This window comes from Lissotriton helveticus, chromosome 2_1, assembly GCF_964261635.1.
Source record: "Lissotriton helveticus chromosome 2_1, aLisHel1.1, whole genome shotgun sequence".
Taxonomy (NCBI): Eukaryota; Metazoa; Chordata; class Amphibia; order Caudata; family Salamandridae; genus Lissotriton; species Lissotriton helveticus.
This window is the reverse complement of record NC_136059.1, coordinates 424,562,975-424,584,354: the sequence shown is the minus strand read 5'-3', so window position 1 is coordinate 424,584,354 and position 21,380 is coordinate 424,562,975.

Genomic DNA, 21,380 nt, shown 5'->3' with positions numbered 1-21,380 from the left:
AGAAAATTACAATTAAAAGTACATATATATCTTTGGCCTCAGTGGATGCGCGGATTATAAGTGCACAGTCACGATCACGTGCAGAATGCTGATTGGCTGTGAAGTGGTTGTCAACATTCGAAACCAGGAAATGTTGCAGCCATTTTGTGCCTTGGTAGAAGCGAGGATCTAGAAATTAGTGGAACAAGTGTTTAAATTGTATAATCGGTGCAGGTAAGAAAGATTTTGACCCTCTAGACCTGCTTAGGGCCCAAAAAAGATTTATTTTTGTTGAAAAAATTGAGAAATGTGCGCTGGGTGCATGGATCCGGCATAAAAAAAATAAAAATGAAGCACAGGCTCCTGTGCTTGTTTAAAAATTAACTACGTGGGAAGGAGAAATCCAGGGGTCTAAAATATTGCATTTGAAGCGGGGGGCGGAGAAAAAAGAGGGTTCCCTAAACGTGTTTTCCCCATGCAATTCTCCATAGGAACCATTCATCATGGCTACAGCCCGAACGGATGAACGTAATGACACCAAATTTGGCAAAGTGGTAGTCCTTGGTTCAGACCCGTGCCTTTTGCTTAATGGTGTAAATCAGTTCAGAAGTTCCTGAGAAAATTAAAATTAAAAATACATATATATCTATGACCTTGGTAGAAGAGAGGTTGAAGAAGTCAGTGGAAGAAGTGTGGAAAACGTATAAAGGGGGTAGGGTAGAAATATCTTGACCCTCTATTCCTGCTTAGAGGGTCCCTCAATGACTCCCAGGGCCCCATATTTTTTTCTTCTAAAAACGGTAAAGTGCGCTTAGGGTGCACGGATCATAAACAAACAAATAAAAGGAGGTGCGGGCTTTAATAATTAGCTTTTGGGGGGGAAAATTCCAGGGGCAATAGTTTTAAATTTTATGGGGTCCCAGAGGGGCTTCCTAGCACCCGGGATCACCACCCTTCGGAGCTAAAACATTAATGGGTGGCGGGGGTGCTCTACCGCCACCACACCAGTAAAATAGATGGGTGAATGAGACTTAAAGGCACACTACCCCTTGGGGCTTTTTCAAAAATGGTTGAGGGGGCTCAATGGCCCCTCTAGTCCAAGGGACCACCATTTCTGTTTGCCGTGGCTCTCTGGTGTGCACGCGATGGGTGCACGACTCCAACGCGTCGGGTGCGCGACTCCAAGGGGGAAAAAAGTAATATTTTTCAGATATACATCAAGCATATGTGTTTAGATTTTGTCTGGCTCCAAAAAGAGCCCTTGTGTTTATTGAGAGATTCTGGTACTTGCAAGTAAGTACCTATGCAGAGTCTAAAGTTCAAGAGGAAGACTCTGTTAAATGTACACCATCTCTCCTATAGATGTCATCCATATTGAAACGCAGATTGTTGTGGTAAATAGACCCCATTCTATAATCTCGGAGAAAAGCAGAAATTTAGTTATTGACATGTTTCCTAGCTTTCTCAATCTGTGGACAAAATTGATTTGACCAGTTCCATTTCTGCCTTTGGCATGTGTTAGAATAGACAAAGGCAGTTTGGGGGAAAAGTGACATCAATTCTCCAAAGGTATCCTTCATAAGCATTTCCAGACCTACCCCAGTCAAATGGCCTAGGTCATTGCCACCATGCACTATGAGGTCAGAGTATTGGAGATGTAAAAAGGATTTAACCAATGGCATCAATTGGTGCCATTTTAACCCTCTCTGTCCAATCCATGTAATGTCTACATTTGGTAAACCTAGGTCTTTGTCAATGGCTCCCTTTTCTACGTACCTTTGTCTCCAGAGAATATAGCTGGGTCCCACAATCCATACTGTCAGCATCTGGCAAGGAGGTTTGGATGCACTGAGATGGTCTCTGTAAATGAAATGGCAGTTTGGAAAGTAATATTTTTCTAAAATGGTGGATGAGGTGCAGTTTTGAAAAAACAATAGAAATGATTGGCTGTATAAAAACATTGTAGTCTGAAAAGTAGGATGCATGTTTCTGTTTTTAAAAACATATTTCTTATTGGTTATGAGAAACTGTTTGATTAGATTAGGTGATATTTTGGAAAGTCAAGCACACTTGCTGTTTGCATTAGCAACATTGGAAGCTGAACGTGTGACCTGTGTGCTTAGTTCAGTGTTGCATGCACTGTTACCATGGTAACACACAGTAAGCAGATTGGGGGGTAGGGTTCAAACTTATGTGAATTGGAAAGGGCTGAAATGTGTAACCAATAGAAATGTGTGCGATTTTGAATTAATGTGGGAAGATATTTACATTTATATGTGTGCAGAATGAGAGGGAAACTGCCATGTTTTGGTTTTGCTAAGTAGTGCAGTACAGAGATTCTGTATAAGAAAATCCAGTGTATTACTAAAATTCTTCTTAATCTACAAATCAATTTGAAAGGTAAATTAGTAATTTTTGAAGAGCTTTATGTGGGGTTTTTGTTTTTAATATAATTAACGTGTTTTTCTGGTAAAATTCCAGGTTGTAGTGTTGCTTGTCTAGAATTATAAGTGTGACTGCTGTTAGGACCCTGCATAAACCGCAATTAGCAAGAGTTTTGGTATTATTCCTCAAGTGCAGGGTGACCTTGTAAATACAACGCTATTTTCGGACTCCCGTCTTCCATGTTCTATTGTTGTAGGAAAACGTACCTTGCCTCTGGGAATGCATACATTGCAACTCATTGGAGATACGAGCTGAGCCGCTACTTAACCGGCTGCTAACATGCATTAATGCAACTTAGGGTCGCCTAGTAAATAGGGCGATATAATTTTCACCACATTTTTGGCTTTTTTTGAAAGAAATTGTGGTGAAATGGCATTTGTTAATATGCACTGCCATACCAAACAGCAGTATCCCCAGGGTAGACACCCCGAGACACAGCATGAGCCGCTCCTGGGGGGTGGTGTTCCTCAAGGTTTTTGACTGCTGCAGAATGGAGGTCGCGCGGCCTGTCTCCTACAATATAAAAAGCCACAGAGGGTGATGATCAGCGGGGCTTAGAGGAACCTTTGAGCCCTCTGGATGATTGTTTTTCAAAGCCTCGAAGAGTAGCGGTTCCCAGAGGGGGTCTTTAAGGTTGACCTACCTAAGCATTTTACACTTTTGTTTCAGCCCTACACTACAGCAAACACCCTGTCACTGCTCTTGCAATGCCATAGTGAATCTTTCAGTACTATGTTTTAATCCATTCAGTACAGTAAAATTCAACTAGTTATACATTAACTTAGTGTATTTTCTTGTACTATTCTAATTATTCAGATAGTATGCATTTATATAGTGAGCCAGGCTTAAGGGCACAGATGATATTGAGTTTTGTTACTTTGGTCCTGAACAAGAGAGAGAAGAAACTCAGACATTAATAGAAGAAAATGTTGAAGAGAATGTTGAACATAGTTGTACAAAAAAATTTGAAGGTGAAATGACAAAGTTTGAGGTGATTTCAGGTGAAAGGCCAAATTACTCTTGTATTGTTGCTGGCGAACTCACTATAAAAATCAGACTAGGAGTGATGATCTGTATTTAAAAATTGAAAGAGAAATTAATGATAAGTGGAAGGAATTTGCAGCTTATTTGTTGGTAGAGAATTGTTTTGATTTGGGTTCTGATCAGCGTATTTGTAAATATTGTTATAACAAATTAGATGAGAATAAAAGGCCCGCTAGAGCTGTCCATAATAATCTGAAGTTGGTTGCTATTCCTCCAGAATTGATAGATTTAAATAGCTGTGAGCCTATTCCTATTCAATGTGTGCACCCGTTTCAGGCTATTGTTCGTATGGAGCCTAAAACAGGTAAATTGCCTCCCTCAGAATTACAGAGAGGAATAAAAGGAACAGTTGTATATTTACCATTAGATTTAAAGAAAAATGTTGAAACTACTGGTGTAGAGTGTGTAGAAAATGAACCACTAGTCATTCTAGTTAATGGCATTCCTACTAAGAGTAAGAAAATCTAGCAGGATTTAGTGGATGTTAGGAAAGTGCAGAAGGCAACTTTGTATTTAATTAAACAAAATGAGTGCTATAAAAAATTGTATATCGGAGAAGAAGAAATACTTTTAGCAGAAGATACTGAAATGTCAAGTGGACAACTTGAAAAAGTGGATATGTCAAGAAGTGAAGAAATCTATGAACATTACGGTGTACATCCATTTCATTCAAAAGAAGTGATGGGGAACACTATTGAGTTGTTTCAAATGAAAAAGCAAAGGGAAGTCCCATGAGTCTATGGGAAGAGAGCTGGGAAGCTCGTTGTTTTCTGCAGTTGTTTCCCAAAGGAAAAGGAGGCCGATATGATGAACGACCTGTGCAAATTCCTGTATCTGAATATCGGACAACAAGATTATATGCAGAAGATCCAATATTTAGACAATGTATCCCTTATATATTTCTCCTTTTGTTTGAAAGTGACTTGTCTGGACTTTTATATTCAGTCAATCACATATTGAAAACAGGGGTATATCTGCAAAATCTTTCTGCTATAGATTTTATGGATAAAGTGCACCAGAGGGATGATCATTTAGAATCTCAGCTGATTAATCTAATGGCATGTCAGCGTGGCACTAATGAATATTGGTACCGTCGTCATGGAGAACTGAAATGTATGCTACGGAACGTAGGAACTCCTACGTGGTTCCTTACCCTAAGCTGTGCTGAGTACGCTTTGGATGATTTACTTTAATTTCTTCAAGAGGCAAATTCCAATATAAAAAATATTGAATACAAGACACATGGAGAATTGTGCTCTTTGGATCCTGTTAATGTATACAGGTATTTTATTCATAGATTTAAAGCTATGATGTCTTTTATCTGCAATAAAAAAAATCCTCCTCTCGGAGAAGTTGTGGATTTCTTTTGGAGAAAAGAGTATCAAACAAGAGGTGCTCCTCATATACATATGCTATTATGGATCAAGGATGCCCCCAAATTTGGAACAGATTCAGATGATACTGTTTCATCTTTTTTTGAAGAATATGCCACATGTGCTATACCCTAAAGCACAGAAGAAAAAAACTTAAGACAACAAGTCTTATGATTCCACAGCCATCGATGTGGAAAATACTATCGACGAAAGTACAAGTCTAAGGACAAGCTTTATACCAAATGTCGGTTTGGATTTCCACGTCCTGTAATATCCAAAGGAAGAGTGAACAGTTTTATGTCAGCTATGCGATATGTCATCACAAGAAAGTCTCCAAAAAATACCTACAATTTAAGAAGAAGCGAAGAGTCAAAATATATAAAAGACTACAATCCGGTTATTCTGCCCATGTGGAATGCTAACATGGATATTCAATACGTTGCGGATAATTCCATTGCTGTTGCTCGATATGTAACGTCCTACATTACAAAATCAGGAAACACGGAATTGAAAGAACTGTGGGAAGCGATTTCTCACGAAAAAAATCTAAGTAAGAAATTATACAGTTTCAGTTTGAAGATGTTATCCCGTCGAGAAAATGGAGCATATGAATGTTCAAATCGGTTATCATCTGCAAGTCTATACTCCAAATCTAGAAGAATTATTTGGGTGAGTCTAGGTCTTACTGCAATACGAAATCGGGTACTGAAATCTGTGCAAGAAATTGAATATTTAGCAGAAAAAGATCCAGAGAGTACAGATATTTTGAAAACGAATATGTTGGACACATATTACCCAAACAGAAATCATCATCTTGAGAACATGTGTCTCTATGAAGTGCTGCAAAACTACACTTTTAAATGAAATACTACTGAGAACTTTAATGATGGGAACTATGAAGTGATTGGATCCGAAGGATGTTTGGTAAAACAAACTAAAGAAAATTTGATTAATCACAGGAAGCTGAGTTGCGACACTGCTGATAAAAGCAAATTTTACTATTTAGCTCTTTTGCAACTGTTCAAACCGTGGTGTTCATACTTGGAATTACTTGGAGATTTTCAGAGCTATGAAGATTCCTTTAATGCTTGTAAAGATACCGTACAATGTATTGCTTTTGCAAATTATGTGAACATTTTGAATGATGAAATTGATCAAGAAGCTACTATTGCAGTTGAGGTTGCTAGAGACAGTTTTCAAGACTGTCAAAGTTCTGCTCCACTGAGTCAAGATCCACTAGGACAACAAATTGTTGAAAAGTAAGCAGCAATCACCATGAATGAGATGGAAACAGTAATGCATCAAGCTCAAGAAGATGTAACAGAGTTAGCAAACTTGGAAGAACAACTTAAAGCTGAACAGAAAGAAATATATCAGCAAGTGAGACAACAGATTGATCATGAATTTCTTCATGAAAAGAAAAAATGTACATGCTCATCTTTTCAACCTATCTGAATGTATGTGAGTGGACAAGCTGGAACAGGAAAACATTTCTTAATTAAAGTAATCACCGGTTATCTACAGAAAACAACTGAGTCACATTTGGCTTGTGTTGTAACTTCTCCAACTGAGTTAGCAGCACACAACGTTAAAGGAATTACATTACATTGTTTACTGATGCTACCTGTGGAGCATGAAAACAAATTGGAATATCACAAGCTATCTGGAGAAGCTTGTTGTGAAGTTTCAAGACTGCTGAAGAAAATGAAACCTCTGATTGTTGATGAGGAAAGCATGGTCTCAAAGTTAATGCTTACTTTTGTACATTTAAGAATGCAGCAAATTCTTAAAACAGAGTATGAGGAGGAAAACATGTCATAGTTTTTGGAGATCAACTGCAACTCCCGTAAAAAGACAACCAGTATGTTAAACACTTGCGCAGGAAGACACCAGAACGTCTCTGGGTAGTGTTGGAAATGTAAACATTTGGGCATATTTTGAATACGAGGAACTCATTACAAATATGCGACAGGAAAATGATGTTGATTATGGAACTATTCTTCAAGATATAAGAATTGGCGTACTGACAGAACATGGCAGAGAAGCTTTGCAGAGTCGATTACTTTCCAAGTTGTTTCCAAATGAAAATGTAGTTCCTGAGAAAATATATATGAAAATTGCAGAAAACAAATCTGTAATCTGCTTAATGCCAACTCTGCCTGAGTGTTCCATATACAACAAACAACTTTTGAAGCTGGAAAATGAAGAAATAATAAAAATGGAAGCCATTGATAACATTGAGCATGAAGGAATCACTATTATTTTGACAGAAAAGTTGAAAATAAAATTGGATTCTTTAGAAAAATCGATATCTAAAACTGCTGGTTTAGAAAAGAATTTATATGTATGTAGAAGCTGTCGGGTCATTTTAAGGCGTAATTTGGATTTAGAAAAAGGTTTAGTTAATGGAGAAATGGCCAAAGTTGTGGATTTTGTTAATTATCCAAATAAAGATGGAATTGAATTTTTAAAAATTAAATTTGATCAGATTGAAGAAGTGAAACAAATTGGTTGTTGCTCAGCTCGCTTTTTGCTTGTTAAAGATTTATATGTCAGTAGAAAACAGTTTCCGGTTTCTCTGGCATATGCAGTGAATATTCATAAATCTCAAGGTTTAAGTGTAGAAAGTGTTTTGGTGAAAATTGGAAATACTGGGCCTCATTTATGAAAAGTGACGCATTCCTGCGTGAAAACAGCGATGCGTCACTTTTCACTGCACTCTCCCTGCGACATGATTGATGCGTCATATTTATAATATTGTAATTTCTTTGCGAGGGAACTTTGGACACTCACCTTGCCTTCACTATTCCAGCGAAGGACTCGCCGCTAGCTTGACCTGTCTCCCTCCCGCCGCTGCAGTTCCAAACGCTGCCGCCGAGCGGAGCGAGACTAAATCTCCCAGGTGCCCCAGCACTCGGGGACAGGAAGTGACGCAGGAGCGCCCGGAGGCGCCTTCAAAACCACCGGCACCACCGATGGAGCGGTTGTAATTTCTTTGCGAGGGAACTTTGGACACTCACATTGCCTTCACTATTCCAGCGAAGGACTCGCCGCTAGCTTGACCTGTCTCCCTCCCGCTGCCGCAGTTCCAAACGCGGCCGCCGAGCGGAGGGAGACTACATCTCCCAGGTGCCCCAGCACTCGGGGACAGGAAGTGACGCAGGAGCGCCCGGAGGCGCCTTCAAAACCACCGGCACCACCCGCGTCGCTAAGCCCGGGCAAAGGGCGGGCCCTCAGTGGCCGAGGTAGGCTGGGCTGGGCCCCGTTACTTTCATTGTATGTTAGTTAATTTAGTGATCCGAGGTGTGTCGCTTTGAAGGAGATATCTCTGAATACTGGCCGAGCAACTATTGTCAGCTTCTCCAAGGATTCATTATAAGGACTATTTATTGTTATTTATATATATATCTTCGGAGCAATATCCTGCTGCTTGGTTACTTCTCCGTTTATGATGACTGCAAAGAAATTACGCTCTGGAAGAGTTCTAGGGGGGAGGTCATGTATAAAAACCAGATCTAACCCCCTGAGGAATAAATATGACAACAGTGTGTTATTAAAGGGACAGATGCAGTTACTGAAATTATGGGAAAAACCCGTTGATAAGTCTTTGGCAGTCCCGGTAGTTGCTGGTTCTGAGATGGTGCCTTTGGTGGGTGCACCGCCCGATGTGGAAAAAGATTCCAACTCTGAGTCATCCTCTATAAACAACTTGTTCCCCCTGCCAATAATTATTGCTGCTAATCTCCCAGTATGCACTTTAGGGGGAGAGCAGCCTGATAATAGGATAACAGATACGAAAGCACCTCTGCCTAACATTCCTAGTGGTGCAGAATGTCCTGACGTGGCTATAAAAGGAGAGTCTTTTTTGTCCAGTATTGACCTTGAATTATGTGGTCGCTATATGGAGGATGGAAATCTGAAACATCTGGATCCCAGTAAGACAGCAATTGGAGCCACGCCGTCAGGATTATTGCTATATAGTAGTACTCCTTCTATAACATCTAATGACATTCCTTCAATGCAGAATGATTTTAGGAGCTCACTACTTAATCTATCCGGTATTTGCCCCATCACCGCTTCTGGGTTTCCAAAAGATGATAGACCTATCTCTGATTCCTTGATAGCACTAGAACATTTACTGGCTTCCATATTGTCTTTATTGGGCAAATTTGTTGGGAACTCTGACTGCACCTTGGACTCAGTTACACAGATATTGAAAGTATTATTGGCAAAAAGCACAGAAAATGGTACTACTCCTGCCCCGGAGATTGTCTTGCAGAATGCTTTGGATAGCAATAATTTATTGGAAAAAAATGCTCCTGCAGGTATGCCAGTAGTGGTTGATAAACATGAGTCCTCAGGGATGCCTATTCCATCTGTTTCAAATTGTATGAAGGTATCAGAACCTATCCTAAAGGAAGAAAGTTTGTTGGATGTGGACTTAAACGCTGGAAATGAGTTATTCCCAATTTTCACCCTTGATAAAAAGGAGCCTGAAGTGAATCTTGATGTAAATGGAAAAGATAAAGAAAAAAGTAGAAAGAATAAAGGGAAAAATAGGAAACCTGTTCATAAGTACAAGAAGAAAAAACAGAGGCAAATCATTTTTCAAAAACATATAAATACAGAAGAACATGATGTTGTAGATATTGAAGATAAATCTTTATTGGACACTTTTTCTAATAAGGCTGCTGTTTGTACTATTGGTTCTGTAGTCGAATGCCCACTTAATATTTGTGCCAATGCTGGGGGAGCCCCTTATCAAGAGGATTATGCATTATTGCCCATCGCTCCAATTGAAGAGGTGACAAGAACTACTCCTGTTGTACCAGGGGCACTTAAGCCATCAGCGCCTATCTTTCGGTTGCCGGTTGATGTTGCTACAAATTCTCCTTCTGTACAGTTTAAAGCTCCTAATTCTTATGTGGATACCCTGACTTTGGACTTTTTGCCCTTATTTGACTCTGACTTATACCTAAACAGGTCATGGCTGCTTAATTGTTTTAAGGATATTGAATGTTTAAAACGTATTCAGTCGAGTGACATTGACTTGGTTTCTTTAGTAGGGTATGAAAATGGTCTACGTGTACGGGCAAAATTCTATTCTAAAATAATAGCTAATCTTGTACTACAACAGGCGGAATCGTTCCAATGTAGAGGGATTGATGTGTTACCCTTTTCTCATACGGGAAAGGATATTTTCCCTAGAGAGGGGGCCACAAAGTTGGGCTTTAGGCAGGAAAATATGTCCACATCCAATAAAGATTTAAAAATCTGGGTCTCAAGAGGTAAACGTATGGTTTCCCAGGTTCTACCCACCCCCTTGAACCTGATTGCTCCTATAACTGAGGATAATCATCGGTGGAACTGGCTTCCAGGAGTCTTGTCTAATAATATTACGGATAATCCAAGACTGTTTCAACATCTTTAGCAGTCAATTAAAAGTTATATCCTGGAATGCAGCAGGGTTGCATAATAGACCGGAGAAACTTGACTTTTTATTTACTCTGAATGCGGATGTGATATGCATTCAAGAAACCTGGTGTAAAAGTATTTTGTATGGTGGGAAAGATTACTTTGTGCTTGAGGCAGCAGCCACGCCAGCGAAAAAAGGTCACGCAAAAGGGGGAATTGCCTGCCTCCTGTCTAATTCATTACAATGGCAATTTTCCCATTATGTTGACACAAGTAACCTTTTTCAAGCAATAACTATTAATAAACTAGCCAGTGTAGGTAGCCAGTATTCCCTGGTAATTATTAATGCATACATTCCGCCTGAAGAAGGTTTTAATACTGTATTGAAGCAAATGTTTTCTTATGTTAAACAACTATTAGAGCTTGACCAGCCCCCTTATATTCTACTCGTGGGCGATCTGAATAGCAAAGTTTCTAACTCAAGCGTAGACTTGTTCAGAAATAAGTTTAAAGAAGAGGCATATAATATACCCCAATCTATCTTCCCAATTAAAATAAAAACTAGCAAAAGAGGAAAGATAATGTTAGAAGAACTTAGCTATCTAGAGGGGTTAATTGTAAATGGTAGGATGCCATCTGATACCCCTGCTAAATTTACTTATAGGTCCCCTAAGGGTGAATCCATCCTTGACTATCTAATTACGGACTATGACTCTTTCTCCTTTATTCAGGATATAATGGTCTCTCAAACTCCTATGAGCGATCATAACGTGACCAGTATTACTCTTTCATTACAACCTCCGGTCACGGATTCCTGGTCTTTAAGTACTAGAGGAGTTTCTCTTCTTTGTAAGTCCGGTAGATGTTTCTGGAACCCGACTACTATGAAGGGTTTGCAAAACATTCTTGCACAAACCTTACTTGAACTAAAAGAATGGCAGGGTATGGAATTCTTTCATTTTGAAAACTTTATGAAGAAGCTTACTGCGACTGCAAAGAAGCCTAGATATTCTAGGAAAGTGACTTTTGTTCCTAGTTTATTATTGCCATTAAATAAAGAAATAAATAAATTAGTGAGGCAACAATTTCTTTTTAGATCCACGGAAACTGCTAATAAGTTATCCTTACTAAAAAGAAGGAGGACCAGAGTGAGAGCAAAATTAAAAAAAGAAAAAGAGGACTCACTCTGGATTAGTTTAAGGGAGGCTTCTGTCTATGGTAAATCTAGAGAATTCTGGTCCATAAATGGTAAGGGATGTGGTGCAAGAACTTCCCCTATTCCCATTTCTATTCCTGAAGATGTTTGGATCTCATTTATATTGAATTTGTATGCATCAAATGGCGTAGAGGGTGAGGATAGTGACCTTGTATTGGACAGTGGGTTTACTATGGATCCTCCATCTGAGAAATCCATCGCTTCGGCGATTAAGAGTATGCGCTCTTCCGGAGCAATGGGTCCGGACGAGTTGCCCATTTCAGTACTGAAGCAGGATGTTTTTACTTGGAGCAGGATTCTTTTCCCTTTGTTTAAAGCCTGCTTTTCACTTAGATCAGTTCCTACATCCTGGAGGGGAAGTATATTAATACCCTTATTTAAGAAGGGAGAGCGGGACAAATCCATGAACTACCGTTTGATAGCTCTTCTGGATTCTATTGGAAAAGTTTTTGCTAAGTGTCTTCTAATATTAATTACAGATTGGGTGGAGGCAAATAGTATTTTACCTTTGGAACAGACTGGGTTCCGTAAAGAGCATGGTACACTTGATAACTTAACTGCTCTTCAAGTGATTATGGACAAATATGTACGAGTGCGAGGAGGTGGAGTATACGCGGCATTCATAGACTTCTCCGCAGCGTTTGACAAGGTGGACCGTCCGACGCTGTGGAGAAAGCTTGCTGTATTGGGTATGCCGCCCCATATACTGGAACTTGTAAGATCCCTTCACTCGAATACCTGGTGTAAGGTGTTACAAGGCGGAGAAAGGGGTCTTTCACTGACTATTCCATCCTTGAACGGATTAAAACAGGGGTGTCTATTGGCCCCCATGTTGTTTTCATTATATATTGCGGACCTTCCTGCTTCCATTGCTGCAGGTGTTGGTTTAGCCCCGGTAGTTGGAGGTTCATCCATCTCTGTTTTAATGTATGCGGATGATATCCTCATTTTAGACTTAACTCCTAAGGGCTTGTCTAATCGCCTGCAAGCTTTACATTTATTTGCAGAAGCACATTTTATGAAGATTAATGCCTCCAAAAGCAAAATCATGTGCATTACTGGAAGAAAAAAATGTAGGTCTGTAAACTTCGGATGGGCTATAGGAGGCCAGAGACTAGAGGTGGTTAAAACTTACACCTTTCTAGGTAAAATAATCTCGGCAAACCTAAGCGAAAAACCCCATATTGAACATAATTCGCGTAAGGCATTGGCTCATGGTATGGGGTTATGTTCCCTGTATTCTGCTACAGGGAAAAGACACTTTGCCCGATTTTTGGAAGTGTATGAAGCAAAAATCCCTGCAACTCTGCTTTACGGAATAGAACTGGTGGAGTTAAGGCATTGGGGTTTTTTGCAGTTAATGGAGGGAAAGGTTCTAAGAAGAATTTCTTCCTTTAATACAGCTTGCTCCGTGACCGCATGCAGGCTGGAATTTGGCCTTCGGAGCTGTTGGGTACAGGGGTTGATTGCCCTGGTAAGATGGGTGGCCTGTTTGGCCAGAGGTGAATCGGGTTCCTTACGGGCACATATTAAAAAGGAACTGCTGGGCAATTTAAACGAGTTCTCATTAATAGTAAAAAAAATTAGAAAAGCTGTAACAATGTTAGAGTTGGACGAAAGTACTTTGTTCTTACTCTCTCCTTCTCAACTAAAGTCTCAGCTGAAACATGCATCTTGGGAACTCTGCTTTAAATTGGATATGACTGCTTTACACGAAAAGAAGGGTGGCGATTTACTCCTCAGCACGTATTCAGTAAAGCAGGCCCAGCAGTATGGTTCCTGGAATATCCCTCATCGAGCTTGAAGGCTATGGTACATTTTAAGACATGATTTGCTTCCTTTAAATTCACTTTTAGCAAAGTGGTATGGAACATCTCCTGTATGTAACTTTTGTAATAAGGCAGTGCAGGACCGAAATCATGTTCTGTTTATTTGTCCTACATTACGTCCATTGCGCTCTAAATGGTTAAAATCTATTTGTCTACAATTAGGAATTCTTAATGTAAATACTTTCTTTCATGCCCTTTATTGTCCACCCAATGAAATGTTTTGCTTCAAAATGTTTAACTTTTTTAAGGTTTTTTTTAGATATTTATTAATGAAACCTGTAGATGTTATTTGATGATTGTTCGACCAGTGTTCATGTTGTGATCCTTCAATCGGCTTTTATTGTGATCTTTACTGTATCTATTGGTGTATAGTTATGTGATTGTTATATGTGGACCTCTTTTGAGAGCCGAAAACATAATAAACTTGACTTGACTTGACTTATAATATGACGCATCATGTCGCAAGGAGTTACAGATACGTCAGTATTTCTGACGTATCTGTAGGCGCAAAAGTGACGCATTGCTGGAGTGTGTCACAAAAGTGACGCAACTCTAGCAATGCTTCCTTTCACATGGGGAAAGCCCCATGTGAAAGGGTTTGCGTCAGTCTTACGCTTGCTGTGAGGCAGGCGCAAGATTTTGACGCAACAGCATCCTAAAAGTGACGCAGTGAAATCTCATAGATTTCACTGCGTCACTATTACGAGGCTTTTTGCGGGTGAACGCCCCCTCTGCATACATTATACCTGACGCAGGTATAATGTAGCGCAGGGGTTTACAAAGTGACGCATCTGCTTCGATGCGTCACTTTGTAAATAGTGCGCATCAGGAGGCATGTTTTACGCCGCCGATGCGTCACAAAAAGTGACGCATCGGAAGCGCAAAACTCACGCAAGGCCTCATAAATGAGGCCCACTGTGTTTAAAGAGGGTATGGCATAAGTTGCTTTGTCATGAGTCAAAACTTTATCTGGTTTGTTTTTGACTGATTTTGATGACATAAAGGTTACGGCAGATGCAAACTGTGTCAAAGAGTATAATCGGTTAAGAAGAGTTTATGATCTAGGTCAATATCCTGTATTTGAAAAGCGTGTAGTAGGAAGAAAAAGAAGATATGAGAAAATCTGTAGAGAAGGTATAGAGAAGAAAAAAAAACAAGAGAATGTGATTGCAAGCTTAAACAAAAAGGACACTGTTGAAGAGATAGTTGGTTATCAGTTCAGGTGTCAACTGCTATGCTAATATAGTGGTCAATGTTGGGTTTTTTCTTGAAGGTTTGCAACAGCAAATTATAGAGGATGGGGAAGAAAGATTGTGTTCATTGTTGTATTGCGTGTATGAAAAATTGAGAAATGATAAAAGTAAAATACATAGGGGTCGATTCCGATTCGGGGTTAAAATCCGTGTTACGATTTGTATTCGTACCCGTTTACGTACGAATTGAATAAACCCGTCCGAATTGCGTAGTACGATTCGAAATCCGCAAATACGAGTGAATATCTGCGAACCGTACGAACCACAAAAGAAAACCCGTACAAAATGTCGTCGGAACTTCAACCTTACGATTTGTAAACATGCCGTAAGAACTAACAAGTACCCGATAAACGAGCCTAACTGCCAGACGCATTAACAAATACGAGGCGCACACCCCACTATCAAGCGTACACGTACCCCGAACCCGATAAATGAGCCTAACTGCCAGACACATTAACAAATACGAGGCGCACACCCCACTATCAAGCGTACACGTACCCCAGACCCGATAAATGAGCCTAACTGCCAGATGCACTAACAAATATGAGGCGCACACCCCACATTCAAGCGTACACGTACCCCCGGCGACGATACACGAGCCTAACTGGCAGACGCACCAACAAATACGAGGCGCACAACACACAATCAAGCGTACACGTGCCCCCGGCGACGATAAACGAGCCTAACTGCCAGACGCACTAACAAATACGAGGCGCCCACCCCACTATCAAGCGTACACGTACCCCAGACACGATAAACGACCCTAACTGCCAGACGCAACAACATATACGAGGCGCACAGCCCAATAAAGAAGGCTACAGTCTACATAGCATAGGAAAACAATGTCCTTGGAACATACAAACAAACAAACAGAGGGCCCAAGTCACAACCACCCCTTATGACACACCCACAAAAATTTCAAAAAAAGCCACACCCACAAATGGACCAATAAAAGGGCCCACACATACAACCCATCATCCTTTGCAATATACCTATTCTTGCTAAGACACAGGGATCACACCAACAACTGCAGCCACACACCATCACACATACACCCTATCTCATTCACACACCACCCCCTTCACAATCAGACCCACACACCCTCATCCATACACACCTTCACCCCCCAATCACATACACCCCACACCATGACCACACCAAAGGGTCCAAAGTTCACTAACCCGGAGATGGAGATCCCTACAGATGAGGTCATCCGAGTCTATCCACAGCTGTTTGTGCATTGGTCAGACAGACCAGCATAGCTCAAAAGACACGCCTGTGAGAGAGGATAGTCGAGAAGGTGAATGCTGTTGCACCCATTAGGCGCACCAAGGCGTTTTTTTCCAGAACAGGTGGTACGATCTGCGGAGGATGGTCAAGCGCAAGATGGATGAGGAGTACGCCAATGCTCATCACACTGGAGGTGGACCTCCCAGCAGACCTGCACAATACCAGCCCTGGGAGGAGAAAGTCATGGCCATGCTATCACCGGTGGGAATTCATGGAATTGAAGGAGCCGTTGAGCCTGGTGAGTATACAAACAACTCATGTAACATGGGTGGACTCCCAGCAGTGCGGGGGGGGTTGTGGGCGGGGGTGTGGCCATGACTCCCAGCAGTGCCCAACAGTAGGGGAGTGTGGGGGTGTGTGTTGGGGGGGTGTTGTGTGTGTGTGGCCATGACTCCCAGCAGTGCCCAACAGTAGGGGGGTGTGGGGTGTATGTTGGGGATGTAGGGGGGTGTGGCCATGACTCCCAGCAGTCGGGGGGTGTGGGGTGTGTGTTAGGGGTGTGGGGGGTGGCGGCCATGACTCCCAGCGGTGCCCAACAGTAGGGGGTGTGGGGGTGTGTGTTGGGGGTGTGGGGGTGTGTGGCCATGACTCCCAGCAGTGCCCAACAGTAGGGGGGTGTGGGGGTGTGTGTTGGGGTGTGAGGGGTGTGCGGCCTTGACTCCCAGCAGTGCCCAACAGTAGGGGGGTGTGGGGGTGTGTGTTGGGGGGTGTGGGGGGGTGTGGCCATGACTCCCAGCAGTGCCCTACAGTAGGGGGGTATGGGGGTGTGTGTTGGGGGGTGTGGGGGTGTGTGGCCATGACTCCCAGCAGTGCCCAACAATAGGGGGGTGTGGGGGTGTGTGTTGGAGGGGTGGGGGGTGGTGGCCATGACTCCCAGCAGTGCCCAACAGTGGGGGAGTGTGGGGGTGTGTGGGGGTTTGTGGCCATGACTCCCAGCAGTGCCCAACAGTAGGGGGGTGTGGGGTGTGTGTTGGGGGTGTGGCCATGACTCCCAGCAGTGCCCAACAGTAGGGGGTGTGGGGGTGTGTGTTGGGGGGTGTGGGGTGTGTGTGGTCATGACTCCCAGCAGTGCCAAACAGTAGGGGGGCGGGGGGGGTGTTGGGGGTGTGTGGCCATGACTCCCAGCAGTGCCCAACAGTAGGGAGGTGTGGGGGTGTGCGTTGGGGGGTGTGGGGGGTGTGTGGCCATGACTCCCAGCAGTGCCCAACAGTAGGGGGGTGTGGGTGTGTGTGTTGGGGGGTGGGGCGTGTGTGGCCATGACTCCCAGCAGTGCACAACAGTAGGGGGGGTGCAAGGGGAGTTGCAGAATGCTGCAAGGGGGAGGGTGAGAGAGTGCAAGATGCATGGTAGGAGGCAGCACTCAACCCATATGGGCCAGGTACACACCCATGCACCATGCTCAATGCACAGGGAGTCAGAAAGTACTGACAAGATAGCTGACACTGGGCCCTGGTGTAGGCAGCACATGGGCCTCCTGTGACCAGTGCAAACACTAACACCAGGACAAGTGAAGATATCTTGCACAGGAACTCACAACCACTATAATGGCAGCATGCTACAGGGGGGGACAGACACACCACGAGGGACGCCCACTTGCCAATCACACTCAAACTATTACCATGGCCTGTCACACAGACCCCTTACAGACACTGAGCCCCTGGGGACAGACAATGGAGTGCACAACTGTCACAATTGTCATGTAACAAAGCCCCAAAAAAACTGATCTGATGACGTATGCCAACTAAAAAAGCACTGTGCAGAGTCTTAAGTCCATTGTGCCTCTCACACAGTGCTGTTGCCACAGCTTGGTAATGCTGTGGATGCGCTCTAGTAGCACCATGGACATGGGTATTGACAAGGTAATGCATCAGAGAGAAGTCACACGTCCTAAAGCCCTGTGCCTGAAGAGGGTGTACTGCTCCTGGGGGGTTAGCAGTGGGTAGCTGTCTTGGCCCTGCAAACCCTCAGTCGCCATCATAAACATGCAGCATAAAAACCCTGTGCATGCTTGCACCAGCAATAATTATTCAGACTACATTCTGCAGATTGTGCCACACAGAGCACATCTTGAACTGTGTGGTGCTGGCCACACAAGCCACAGCAATGGCTGTGACTTTCATCAAAAGACAGTACCCAACATGTCAAGCACCCCTGATCACATGTCAATCTCAGCCCACAACATACACATACAAAGTGAACCCTTTCTAAAATACGAAGCAGGGGGAACATTGACAACGACTATGTATATCACATTTGGATGTTGCATGATAGTGCATTAACATTGTTTCCCTCTCACACCCACAGGGGAACGTGTGGAAACTACCCCCAACCAGGGGAGAGAAGGATCCCAGTCCCAGGCTCAGCACGGCAGTGACGCCACCATAACTGAAGCCTCTCCACACACTGTGGATGACCCCAACCAACCAGGCTTCTCTGGATCCCAAAACCCTGCAGCAGCTGGAACAGGTACATCTGTGCCAACCACCACACCCATTCTCGCCACATCCCAGCAGACAGCTCGGAGCCCTGCCCATGATACACAACAGAGCCTGTCTGACAATGAGGGACTTCGTTCGCCGGGCACCCATGAGGTGGCAGACGACACCTCCACTACCAGCATTCATGTGTCCCGTCGACATGATGTGCCCACAAGCATCAGACCGGCTCGTGTGGGCAGGGGTGGTGGGAGTGGCGCTAGGTGGAGGTGAGAACCTGACCAGCCAGCTGCAGGGCCCGGTATGTCCGAACTCCGAGACATCATGGATGAATACCGGCGGGACACCAGGGAGTTCAGCCTGGTAGTGGAGGCCCTCAACAAAATGACAGAGCAGCAGGCCCAGCTACATGCCAGTCAAGAACGACACCAGGGACGGATGGAGGCAAGACTGAATGAGCTTGTGACGGCGCATCGGGAAATTAACCAATCGCTCCGTCTGATCGCTGTCAACATGCAGCACCCTCCCTGTGTCATGAGGGCAGAAACATCTAGGCAAAGACCAACAACAGGCACAGGGAGGGAGGAGGAGGCGGAATTGTCAGACGGAGATTCCCATGCATCGCCAAGGCCTGCACGTGAGGGTCCCCCAAGGAAAGTTGGTCATCCACGGTCAAGACGTTGAGAGGCATAGGGCCATGAACAACCCCCAGGTCACCTGGTCTGGCATCTTGCCTTTGTGTGCAACAGCATCACCCAATTGACTTTAACACTCTCCCACATGGACTTGCTGGTCGCAGTGTGCCCATTGATGCCAGGCACTGTGGCCTGGACTCTGTTGACCCATACTGTAAAGGCATCACATCGCAGTGAACTTTGGATTCCCCCCTTCTTGTACAGCACCTGCTCACGTTACACGCACAAGAGTAAAAAATAAATCTCACTTGCACTAAAAGCATTGATGTATTTTTATGTACTCAGATTCTAATACATTTGTGTGGTGAAATGTCTTCAAATGCCACCGTCTCCTGCAAACTATTGCCATCAACACTCATGGATTTTAGTTAGGCAGTGGAAATACATAGGTCACAAGATAGCCTAAATTACATACATGGATAGCAATACTCACCCGTGATGGTTACTAACTGCAGAAGATGGGGTTTGCTTGAAATACTGCAATGACAGACAGTCATACAAGAGTGTGTGAGGTGTCAAGAGCATGGCAAATATGCTAGGTGTCCTCCGAGGGAGCACCAGGATCTGTCTAATGAGGAATGAGAACTAGCAGCCACATGCTGTTGTTCTGTGGATGTGAAGATTGATGGCCTGGCCGAGGGTGCCAACAGGGACTGTGTTCAATAGGGTGTTAGATGTTAGACATCCATATCATTTATTTAGCCTGGGTCTGTGGAGTGCCGACTGAGTGTGGCTGATGAGTATGAAGGTGAAAGTGCATTTGACTGTGGGACCATTGTAGGTATCTCAGGCGGATGGTCATGTGGCAGCAGCAGGGGATGTTGGGGATGAGGTGTGTGCATGCGCCCTGCATTTCCACAAGTACTCCGTGAGTCACGTTCTTGTTCCTGTGTAGAGGTAGTTGCTGTAGTAGGGCTGGCTGGTGTTGTGGACGGTAACCAGGCAGAACACCACCTTGCCAACATACATCACCATAGACATACCTGAAGGAAATGACAAATCCTGCTAACACCACACCGACAGAGTGGTAGGAGGACTTCCTATCATCCACATTAATAATCTCAACAACAACGACACCCTCCACATCGCCTAAAACATGCATTTACTGATCCACACAAACAACACCCTCTGAGGAACACTCATCTACAGACCACCTGGAGTCCCAACACTATTCACCAACTCCATCGCTCACCTCATCAGCACGCATGCCCTCGCATACACGGACTACATTCTCCTTGGGGAAATTTACTGTCACCGTAATGACAACTATGACGTAAACTCCACCGCCCTGATGGACAACCATGCCAACCTTGGATTACAACAACAATTGACAACCCACACCCACAATGCTAGACATACACAGGACACCATCTTTGCAGAAACTCCACACATCTAATCCAACAACAACACCTCACAACACTGGAAAGACCATAGAAGCCTACACTTCACCTTCAGGAAAGCAAACACAATCCCCCTGCACACAGACTGTGCCACGCAGCTGCAGGTGCGAGCTCAGCAAAGACTAAATGACAGCCAGCCTTACCCTGGGCCCACAAGCCAACACCACGAACCCCCACACCGCTGCCATCTTCCTCAAACAGTGGATCACCGACTGCGCATACACCTTCATCCCAATCAAGTCCTCCGCCACCTAACACAACAACCACACTTCTAAACCTGCTGCAACGCATCTGTAACACATCGGCACGTCTGATCCTCATTTACCACAACTCGGCCACATCACACAACACCCCAGAGGCCTGCACTGACTCCCTGTCAACAACTGAATAAGCTTCTAAATCCACATCCACGCACACAAATCTCTACACCACGCAGGACCACCATACCACTACCACAGACTCACCTTCTACACACCCACCCGCAGCCTCTGCTCTACCAACCATGCTCTCGCCACTGTCCCTCACATCCCGAATAACACGGACAGTGACAGATCAATCTCCTACCTCGACTCTAAGACCTGGTACACGCTCCCTAAAAGTCAACTACAGAACCAGGACCTGCTGCCCTTCACAACAATTCTCAAGGCCAGTGTCTTTAGATCAGTACCAGCACCCCCCAGCGCATTGAGACCGTCATGGGCAGGTAGTGCGTCAAACTAACGAAACAACTGATTGTAGATGGCTTAGGCAAAATCTGTGTGTAGTGTAGGAGAGCTGTAGATAATAGTTACAATTATGCTGGTCAGGATGCTGGTGTGAAACAGGCTGTGCAGATGTCTGACAATGCAGAGTGTGTCCATGGTATTGGATGTGACTCAGAGGGTGTAGGCCGTTAAGTCTGACCAATCATAATCCTGGATTGGGTGTGTGATCCCTGTGGGTTTTTGAAAATCCGTCTGTGATCTCCCGGCATGAGTGGCGTTCTCAGGTTGCGTACTACCACGTT